Below are 10,784 nucleotides of genomic sequence, written 5' to 3'. Positions count from 1 at the left end.
CTTGTGGGAGGCCTCCAGATGTTGCTGCAATTGCTTTTTCAGTTACTTTTCTTTCTTAAGTTCCTTTTTTTTTTTTTTTTTGCATCTGACTTGCTTTATGCTCTTCTGGCTGCTTTCAAATGTCGGGAGTAACCCTCATTTATGGGTAGGTGCAGAGGTGCAGCTTGCAAACAATGCTCGTAAAGTCTTTTATCTCTTAATCTCAGAGAAGCAAGCAGCGGATGGTTTCCTTCCTCTCTAGATCTGCTTTTCTAGCCAGTCTGTACCTCAAGAGGCTCTGTCCCTCTTCTGCCACTCGGGGCCACTCTCATGACTGTTTTTTCTTCTTGCTCCTTTTCTGCTTCTAAAAGACAGCTTGCCAGAAATCCCTTTCATCCCTGCATTTTTTCTCTGTGCACCCCAGCTAGGCATAGGTGAACCCTTGACCCCACATGCTTACCTATGGTCAGGTTTTGCTATCTGACCATTGTCCTGGGCCATAGCTTCTATTTTCTTCTGCTGTCTCACTCCATGTAAGGTTAAAGGTTCCTTTAATTTAGTCTCAAAGAAGAGGGGTTAATACCCATCAGCTTTAACAAGGTCTGTGACTGGCTTCCAGCCCATCATTATGAAATAACCAGGGGACAATCTCAGACAAACCAGAGCGGAAGCGGATGCACGGTTGCTTTGAAAATGCTTACTCACCATCCTTTCACTGATTTAAGTACTTGGGCTCCAGCGCCCATTTTACTTTAGCTGTAGGGACTGTGTATAGGAGAGATGAGTTCTGCTGTGGCCAGGAACTCAGCCATAAACTCAGTGCCTTCACTTGAGAGTGGATAGAAGTTCCAACATGCCCATTGCCCCCTCCAACCTCTACTCTGTTTGGTGGTGCTTTAACCTGGGCTACCTGTGGTAATAGGCCCTTCTACCCACTTTGTTATGAGGATACAGGCTAAGTTGCTCAAGTGCTGTTAGTTCTCCAATGCCTTTCCTATGATTCCCTGTGTGTCTAAAGACAAGTTCTTTCTTTTCAGCATCATAAAGAATCATGGGATATGCCCTCAGAAATACTAGTGACTTGCATGAATGTAGCACTGATGCAGACACGTTAACTAAAGTAGGGCATTGCAGTATGTCTGCTTACATCTAAGTCCCTCCAGCCTGGTGTTTGTACCCAGGGGCAAGTCCATGGTGTTAAATTCTACAGTGCAGGCACACCCACTAGGCTTTGTAGAGGCAAACTGAAGCTTTGATTTGATTCTGGGGACAAACAAAATCAGTGAAGCTCTTGGGCTAAGTACAGATGGTCAAAAAGCCCAAGGCTGAATCGATTCAATCTTTGCAGGTTTGTCTAAAATGAGTAGAGTGAACCAAGAAGCGAGTGAAAAGATGTTCAGTTTTGATTCCAGAAATGCAGCCACGTGCCTACAGTGGCGGCCAGAAGCTGCGGAGTCACGCCTGCTGACCACTGCCAAAGGGAAGGAGGGGAACTAGGAGAAAAGCCCTCGAGGCTTTTCCCTTCCTCCCTGCTCAAGTGGAGTGGTGGGGGGGCATACCCAGGCCCTGGCTGGCCTGCTGAGTATGATGGGGGGAGTTAAACCCCCACTCTGGCCTGCACTGACTCCAGTTGAGGTCTGCCTGGCCAGGGAGATGAAACTCTTCCCAGACTTAGCCCCCACTCCCTGCTCAGGCGGGGGGGTGGGGATGGCAGCCTGGCCCCAGGTTTAAACCCCCTCCCTAGTCTGCATGGGACCCCTGCTGGGGTCTGCCTGGAGGGGAAGGGTAACAGCTCCTCCCAGGCACACCCCCCCCCTGCCTGCCACTCCACTCAAGCAGGGAGTGGAGGGGAAAGCTTGGCTTCTCCCCCCCTCCTTCCCCTGGCAGACCCCAGCTGGGATCCCGTGTGGGCAGGGAGGTGCCCCCCCAAACCTCTGTGCTGGCTGGGGCCTGGGGCAGAGCTTGTTTTCCCCGCCCCCCCCCCAGCACACCCTTCTCAGCCAGCCAGAGCAGTGATAATGCTCTGGCTAGGGAGCAGAAGGGCAAAACTAACGCTGCTCTGCTGGAACCAACAGCCCAGCCCAAGGCTGCAAAGCATCCTGGGATGCTGGGGAACAGTGAGTTAACTCAAACCACAAGGGGGTCTGGGAGAGAAACTGGTTTGACCTAAATCCGTTTAGTCTGATACTACATCCAACCAGATTTATGTTAAACCAGTCTCAGGACTTTTTGAAAGTGGTTTAAGTGCACTGAACTTCTGTTCTGTTTTAGGTTTAACCTAGTTTCTGATCACTTAAACTGGTTTGTGTGCAACTTCTGTCCTTAGCTTTGAAGAGCAAATGTAACTGGTGTGTCCTGAATAACAGCCCTGTGCAAGTCATGGGAGACCTTGCAGGTGCTGGACTTTCTGGCTATGAATTCTCCACCATCACTGTCACTGATCGGCTAGTAATTACAGTTCCCTTTTTGAGCCAGACTGTCCTGAGAGAAGAGGTACTATTTCTTTTTAAGTTACCGACTGGCTGTTTTATTCCCTTGCTCATTTTAACATTCACTTTACAGCAGTAAGCATAATCTCTAGCTATGGGTAATTGAAACGTGAACTCCTCCACAGCAGAATTCCACCAGTCTAAGGTGCAGTACTGAAAATCCTCCATATACAAATTGAACGCCAACAACCATGGGTGTAAAGTACCTGCAGAGATTATCCACTCATTAACTGATTTTTCTCAGCAGTGGTTTTTAAGTAGATCAACCTAATGCTGGCACTGTGGTTAAGAGTACAGGATCTAGTAATATTCTTCATGATTCAATGCACTTAACCTTATTAGCAGATGCCGTCTTTATGTTCTGGTGCAAATGGAATTTGTACGTTGTAGACTTCTTGTAGTCATGCCTGTTAGTGACTATTTCTGCATTTTGCTTGACCTGTTTGTATTCAGACTTACTTTCTGTGTAATCTGCTTTCCTGTGATTCATAGACTTAATCTTTTTAAACAGAGTTATATAGCACGTTAATCTTTTATTGCGAAACTGGTAGTCTCAAGAGATTGACAATGTAGCGTCTTGCGTAGTGTTATGATCTCTGCAAAGTATGATGCAGGAAAAGACATAGTGTGCTGGAGCACTGGGGGAAGTTAATCAGTTATTTCTGACTGAGTAACAGTATGAGGAGAAGGGCAATGATCTCTTCAAAGGGCACTGCCGCTTTCAGCAGTGAAAACAATCTCCTCTGTTACTCCAAGGCACTAATCCTTCAAAAAACCTGTGAATCATTAGTGTTCTCTTTTGCCAGCAGCAAGTAGAGCTCACTATTTGTTGTGCTATAACTATCTTGTAGGAGTGTGGGGGTAAGGTATTTGGTGATCACAGAAAGATTTAAAATATGGTAATCTTTTGCCTAAATGTTAAAGTGAACGCACTTTCCTTCTAGGTTTACAGGAACTTTGCCCTCTTGATGTGTCTGATCAGGAATCCTGGAAAATGGCATTTTAGCTAGTTAATGAATAATGCATTTGAAATGCAGATATTTTAAAAGGTGTATTTACAGTTACTCTAGCAGAAAAGTTTAGATTTTTTAAAATTTAATTGCTGTTATTTTGGGGGGAAATTATGATAAATTGCAGTTGCTTTTTAGAAGGGTGACCATCTTATAGTATTAAGGACTGCATGATTGGGTAGATCTCATTTAAAGGTTTTAAGAATGTATTTTAAATAGGATTAAAGCAAAACCTGGAAACATTGGAATGATGCCTGTGCTGTACACTCCAGGATGTTGGGGAGAGGAAAAAAATAATCAGCTAATTTAAAATCTTTCAAGTCTAGTGTTTCACTAAGAACATGCAGCATTCAAATGTCTTATTTTGTTGTTTCTCCTCTCTTTGTCAGTTGACTCTGGGACTGCTAAAATGTATCAGTCAAATGGCTGCTAATTATCTCAAAACAGCTAGGTGTAGTTGTCAATTAAAAGTAGGAGTGTCTATTATGAACTCAGTAGTGAAAGTCAGGAATAACATTTGCCATCTTCTCACACAACATAGGAAAGGAATGTAGGCTAATATACTACTTGTGCCAATAGAAGAAACATAAAACCTCTATTGCATGGCCTTGAATAATTAATTTCATGCTTATAGAAAGAGTAAAGTTTCAGGCACTAAAGCCAAAGCTGCTTATTAGATTGGGGAAGCCATAAATGTGATATATCTTGACTTTTTACTGTTTTGTTGTTTACACAGGCCCACGTGATACGTTTTCCTACTTTATATTTCAGAATAAGCAAGATGAAGGTGGGCACACAGGTGACTGAAAAAACTGCAGTCAGAGTCACTATCAAGGATTTGCTTTCCAGTTGGGAGGATAAATTAGGTGATGTCCTGCAGTAGCTTATTCTGCATCTAATAATGTTCAGTATTTTTATTAATACACTAGAGGGTAAACTTATACAATTTGTAGGTGAGATGGGGCTGGAGGACAGTATCAGACTTCACAATGGTTTTGGAGAATGGTCTGAAATCAAGAAGATGATATTCAGTAAAAGCACTTTGAAAATAATATACTTGGGAAAGAAAAATCCTTCATGAGAATAACCAGCTAGGTAGCAGTACTGCCAAAAAGAATCTGAGGTTTTAGTGAAGTTGAATGAGTCAACAATATGATGCTGATGCAAAAAATAAATGAAGTTATTGTCATTTTAGGTTATATAAACAGGGCATGTAGAATATGCAAAATATTTTTTCTGAGGCTGAGGCTTAATGTCCCCTGGTGACTGCTGCCAGTCTTTAAGCCACAGGTGCATTAGGATCTGGATTAAATCCAAACTGGATTTATTTTCTGTAGGCCATTAAGGATTCAATCAAAGTAAACTTTGGTCACCTCCAGCTATACCAGATTTGATCTACTGGCCTAAAGGGCAAACACCCCCATATTGTGTTGCCCATTCCCTGACCTGCCCAAAGCACTTGTGGAAAGAGTTTATCATGTGCCTCTCATTAACCTTCGTGTTTTGGCTTACTTGGTGCGTTCAGGTTGACTATCTCGTACAGTACAGTAGTGAGTATCGTAGCACTAATGTACAAGCCTTAGGTGGGAAATGTTCCAATTTGTAGTATTATAAAAGTTTTGGTAGAGTACATTACATGTCGGGCACAATATGTCTTCTACAGTGTTTCCCGTTGAACGAGGGAGGGAAGATTTACATTTTGTACAGAACAAAGCTTTCTAGACCTCTGCCCACAAGACGCTGTGTACTCTGCCTGAAACTTGGTCTGGAATCTGCAGCAGGTTTCAATTCTGCATTGGCTTCTGCATCAGCTTCAGATAAATTCAGTATCTGAAATCTGAGTTACTCATTTTTCCACTTAATATAGTCTTCATGACTTCGCTAACTTAAAAAAAATTGACAGAGCCTCACTGTGCTTTAGAATATGTTGGGGATAAAAGGTAGTAGGAGATTTTTATAGCTAAGGAGAGGATGCTGGGGGCTTTTGGCTCCAGGAGGATGCAGGAGACTCTTTCTGTACAGGGGTAGGCACGTGAGCTGGCTGTTTCTCTTATGTGCTGCAGGGATGTTTTAAGGATGCTAAGCACTTTAGAAATGCTCTTTACTCCTAAGTGCTTGCAGTATGGAAGACAAGGAACACACAGGCTGGCAAAAAGGACCAGACTTACAGGAAGTATGATCAGCTGTGAAGTAGTTGGTACTGACAGATTCTCATCAGGAATTCAGTCATCAGCCCTATTTAAATAGGTGAGGCAGGTCAGATCAATCATGGATAGTTCTTTAGTCTGTAGACTTGGAAAGTGAACATAGCATCTGTTAATATTCAGGACTAGAGAACTGCAAAAGATGTGCATATGTATATAATAAAAGGTTACTTGGAGTACCATCTTGTATTAATGGATGGATTCTGCATCCATGCTTATTTGTTTTCATAGATATGTATACTTTACGTTCATGAGTATGAAGGCTACCTTTGGGAGTTGTTCTCTCTCTCTCTCTCTCCTTTCCTTCTCTCTTCTTGTCCCATTTATGGGGTGTGGTTTCATTAGTGACTTTAACATTAAAGGAATATAATTCCCACTTTAAGAGATTGGTGCACGGAAACTGACCAGCAGGTGCAATTAAAGCTTTCTAATTATATAGCTTTATAAATTATGTAGATTTAAAATGATAAACTATGGTTATCATTATATAATTATACTGTTGTAGCAATGCTATTACAGAATGGAAGTGATTCTATTCTGGTATTTTATATGGATTTTTAGTTTGTAAATCAGCATTCTAGTCTCTGAATCTCTCTCTTTTTTCCCGTACTCTTTTGTCTACAGTCCAGAGGATCTTGACAACTTTTGCATCATAGCCCAAAATAATGTTAACAGTCTGTCTCTGAATTCTCCCTAAGATTTTAGTTTCTTGTTTTATCATGTGCCAATTTAATTATCGTGTTCTAAACCAGGCCAAGTACTAATTTTATATACAATCACAAAACCATTGGGGAATCAGTTTCTCAGTGCCAATCATGGCAGTTGCTTAAGTTCCTAGCCTCTATGTATGCGTGTGATCTTTTTACTTGTAATGTAAAATCCATCCTTACAGAATTAATTACTGAAATTTAAACCACTTCATCCTCCCAGTGAGAGTAAAAGTTGAAAGTTATATTGTCTATGTACAGTTGCATGCTTAAATCTCAAAACTCTAGCCCTGACTCCCATTTTTCCTAGGATTTGTCTTGTTTTTGTCTTTCTAATTACACTCGAGATCGGATTGTATCATACTTGCATCTGATAGGCACCCAACATATTACTTCTGTTATGGAAATCTTAATGAAATGCGTATGGTGGTATTCTTAGCAACTGAAATGTCAATATTGTTATAGTTTTTGAAGTTAAATGGCTGCTTCTGTTGAAATGGAAAATTACTTATTCTTTCTGTTTTACAAGGGGTGGGGGTTGTCCGTTAAAATGTAAACAGCTTGATTTCCCCAAGGTATTTCTTAATGCTTATGAAGCTCTTTATACATCTATAGAGCTTTCGCAGTGTTTCAAAATATTATGTTTTTGTTTTATTGACTGCTGCATACTTGTTTGTAAATGGCAGCAGTAAAATTTACCAAAATCCTGTTTAATTCGTTCGGCTGCTGATAGGCAAAGTTATAAAGAGCAATAAAATCATCAGAGCCATCCATTAATGGAGACAAAACCCTTCTACATAAACAGCTCTGTTCATTTTCAGAAATGAACTTTGCAAATGTCTTTGCAAAAGTCAGGCTTGCAGGCTTAAGTTATTTTACAATGCTGCAACAACTGTGACATAAGCCCCCATGTTTGTTGTGTATGTTTCCCACTCTGATGCTAGCATGCATTGAATCTGTCTACATCTTTGTTTTCAAAACTTTTGACAGGCATGACTGGTTTTCCTTTAAGAAGGAAATCAATCTGCCCAAACTTGACACAAGTAGAGTTGAAGTAAAACTGATGAATTTCCTGTTTCTACCAAATCACACTACGTCATGTACACTGTGGGTGAACCCTCACAATAAGAGGAATAAATGCCCCAGAACTTGAGACTTTTCCAAAGTAGACTATAAAAAACGCTGGAAAAGCTCCTTTTGAAACATTGTGCATTGTATTGTCTAGAGATGAGCTAGATGACTTAATTTAAATGAATTCTGCTGCTAGAGATGTTGTTTTCAAAAGGGGAAGAGTAATCTGTGAATCAGATCAGCAGTAAGAAATAGTCTAAATTACTTTGCATTTTAACTCGTGTTTCCTGTGGTACTCTGAAGTGTAACCTCAGAAGTGTTCTTTGTCCTTTGTAGGTCACTCATACTTCACTGTACCATGAAAATCATCTAAAAGCATTTGTTGTCTAACATGAGCATCACAGTGTCTACAGGCTTAAATGTCAGGAAGAAAAGGCATGTTTATTAATTTACAAGCTATTTTTAAAGAATGCTATCAGCTATACTTGGTACAGACCTTCCTCTTTAATCTTCTGCCACAATGTTGGGGTGTAGAAAGAACAGATAGAAATCAGGGTTAAAGAATGCAAGGTTTTATTGTACTGTTAGTTGTAGACACCAACCAGGGCTGAGTACTAAAGATCACCTTATTGAAACACAAGAAATGTGTACTGCTCATACCCTGTATCCAGTTTTTCTTTTTAAGCATAATACTGAGTACTGCCTATATGGAGTATGTAGGCAGGATGTCTGATGCATCAATTTCTGATTATGATGCTCTTAACATATAAAATTTCAAATGATAACAGACAGTTTCTTTATGCAAGCAAATGCTTGTAACTGTCAGTTGTTTGAAAAACAGGTTAAATATCAGAATAACTGAAACTTCTGCTGCAGAGGTACTTTAACTGCCGTGCATTTAAGAAATATTTGTTTAAGCTGGCAAACAGTGCCCAAAATTATGTTCCAGTTTACCTAGGGACAAGTTCCTGTAAAGGCCCGGAGTCCAAGAAGTATGGCTATAAACCTATTGTTAAAATTAAGTTCTGCTTTAATCTGAGGCTTAATTAGATTATTTCATTATTACCCGAGGTTTACCTGAAACTCTGTAATGTAGGTTTAAAAAACCTTAGCTTGTAGAGCTGAAATACTTAAAGCTGATGATTAGGAGAAATTATTCCAATGATGACTTGTGTTTTACAATTCTTATCAAAATTAATATCAGTAACAGAAAAGGTGGCAAACACTTAATCACCTCTATAGCTTATTAAAATGGAATGTGCTTCAAAGGATGGCTAATGAGAGAAAAAAGTCAGCGTGTTTAACCTGACACTGCCACTCTCATATACAGAAATACAACAGTTCTGGTAAAATGGAAACTTTCAGTGACTTGGGATCACACCACTTTCAAGCCTTCAGCATGCTTCTATCCACAAGCCTCCTTTTTTTTTACATAAGTGGCATCTGCAATGGTCTTTTTCCACTTGGGCTCTTGTGGTGATATTTTTCTTGCCAAAGAACTAGCTTGGGGCACTGGAAGCTCAGCTTTCCTGCTGGATCCTTCTGGGAAAGTAGGAGGTTTTGACCTCCTCTTTCACCCCCATGAATTGTCTACATATATTCATGGCCACTTAGCGTTACTTCTTGCAGGAGCTATGCTGGCCACTGCTCCCCAGTTTCTATTCAGAAATAAAGATAAGGGTGAATTTCTCAGTTTTGATTATCCTTGTTTATTTTCCTCATAGCCTCATGGGGAAGGAGGGTGTGCATGTCAGCCTCTTTACCCCACGGTATGTTCAGAGATCAACTTTGGAGGGACTTCTGTGCAACATAATGCTGTTAAGTGCATTCCTGACCTCTGTTCCACATCAGTTCCAACCACTATTTGCTCCTGGGGGACTATATCACTTCCTGTTTTCTGGGACTGGAAATATTCACCATGGCGTGGCAGTCCTCATGTTGGCAAACTAGAACAAAGCTCCAGAGCTGATGTTTTGACTAAAAATGCCCTCACTCCTCTCCCCTGAATGCCCTTCTTCTCTTCAGTTAAAATGAAGACCTATAGTAATCTAACAACATCAGAACCAGGACGGTTTTATGAAAGAGATCTTCTAGGAGAAAGGTTCAGTACTAGTAAATATTTTTACATTGTGATATAGAGAGAGTAAGCAATGGGGCACAGTGGACAAATGTGTCTTTGGCTGAGGTTTAGATGCTTCTCAGCCTCTTTGGAGCTTCTTGCTTTCCCCACATTTTCTCTGCTCTGTGCCAGTGAACAAGACCCAACTTCCACCCCTTTTTTATGGCCACAGTAGCACAGGTCACTAAGAGTTACTAGAGGTCCTGGGTTCCCAACTTAAGATACTCTTACAGGTCTTGATTTGCATGAACAGGTGTTCATACCTTTCTGAAAGTTAGACTTCTCTGGGATGTCTGTCTTTGGATAGCCAACACTGCTGATAAGTAGGGACCTACCTAGCCTGCAGCAAGAGAAAGCAATTTTTGTAGCTTGGTCACAACCCAAAAAGCTGATTTTTATGATCATTTGTAGTAGCCCTGCCCCTTGGCACTGATTGGCAGAGACGCCCCAGTGGGAGGAGGGACAAGGGACTGGCTGCCATCTTGACTGCTGGATGCCCTTCATGTGGCTCCAACCCTCGGTGCTGATTGGCAGAGAGATATGACAGGACAGCTACCATCATGGCTGCTGCTCTTCGTGCTGCCCTGCCAGTTGGTGCTTTTCCCTTGCAGGCGGGTTGCAAAGCCAGGCTGCAGTAGTAGCAAAGACTGCTAGCTCCCAATGGGGAGCCAGCATTTTATTTTTATTAATTTTTTGGAGGGTTGATTTCCTGAGAAATCACAGCTGTGGAGATAAACATATTATGTGGTTTCTGCAAAAATCATGAAACTGCAATTTAAGTAGGTCTCTACTGATAAACACTGCAAAGGAAGGTAGGTATATCAATTGCAACCAACTTCTTCTGGCCACAGCTATGACTGAGCTCAGATTTGCCTTTTCTGTGGTCAGATAAACCATAGAGGAATTGAATGGGAGGATGGGGGTACAGCTACAACTGTAAGCATATTGAAGGAGTGGCAAGTGTCCTTCTCTTCTCTTCTTTGGCTTCTGTTCTCACATTTTCCATTCTCCCCAGAGTTGAAATGATTACATTTCCTTTCCTGTTTACTGTCTGTGCATTTGGGTTCTTGGTGGGGACCCGTCACTGTGTAATAGCCATACCCCTTATCCACAGCCAAATGGAAACACAAATATAGGAAAACCAGTCCAAATTATGTTGAAATTGGCCTACTTCCAAAATAAGCAACTAATTTAATTCATCTGCT

General features: G+C 41.1%; 1 protein-coding gene across 1 annotated transcript in view; it reads left to right on the top strand.

Annotated features, from left to right (window-relative positions):
- LOC102375363 (solute carrier family 22 member 4) overlaps positions 1-10,784 on the top strand; it is a 49,526-nt gene that overhangs the window by 18,007 nt on the left and 20,735 nt on the right. The window contains exon 2 of the mRNA XM_025204042.1: positions 4,250-4,344. The gene's annotated coding sequence lies outside the window, so the exon portion shown is untranslated. The remainder of the gene's footprint in view (positions 1-4,249; positions 4,345-10,784) is intronic.

The sequence above is a fragment of the Alligator sinensis genome, unplaced genomic scaffold, assembly GCF_000455745.1.
Source record: "Alligator sinensis unplaced genomic scaffold, ASM45574v1 scaffold135_2, whole genome shotgun sequence".
NCBI classification, from domain to species: Eukaryota; Metazoa; Chordata; order Crocodylia; family Alligatoridae; genus Alligator; species Alligator sinensis.
Note: the sequence above shows the minus strand (reverse complement) of the source record. Positions and strands in the feature narration are given on the sequence as shown.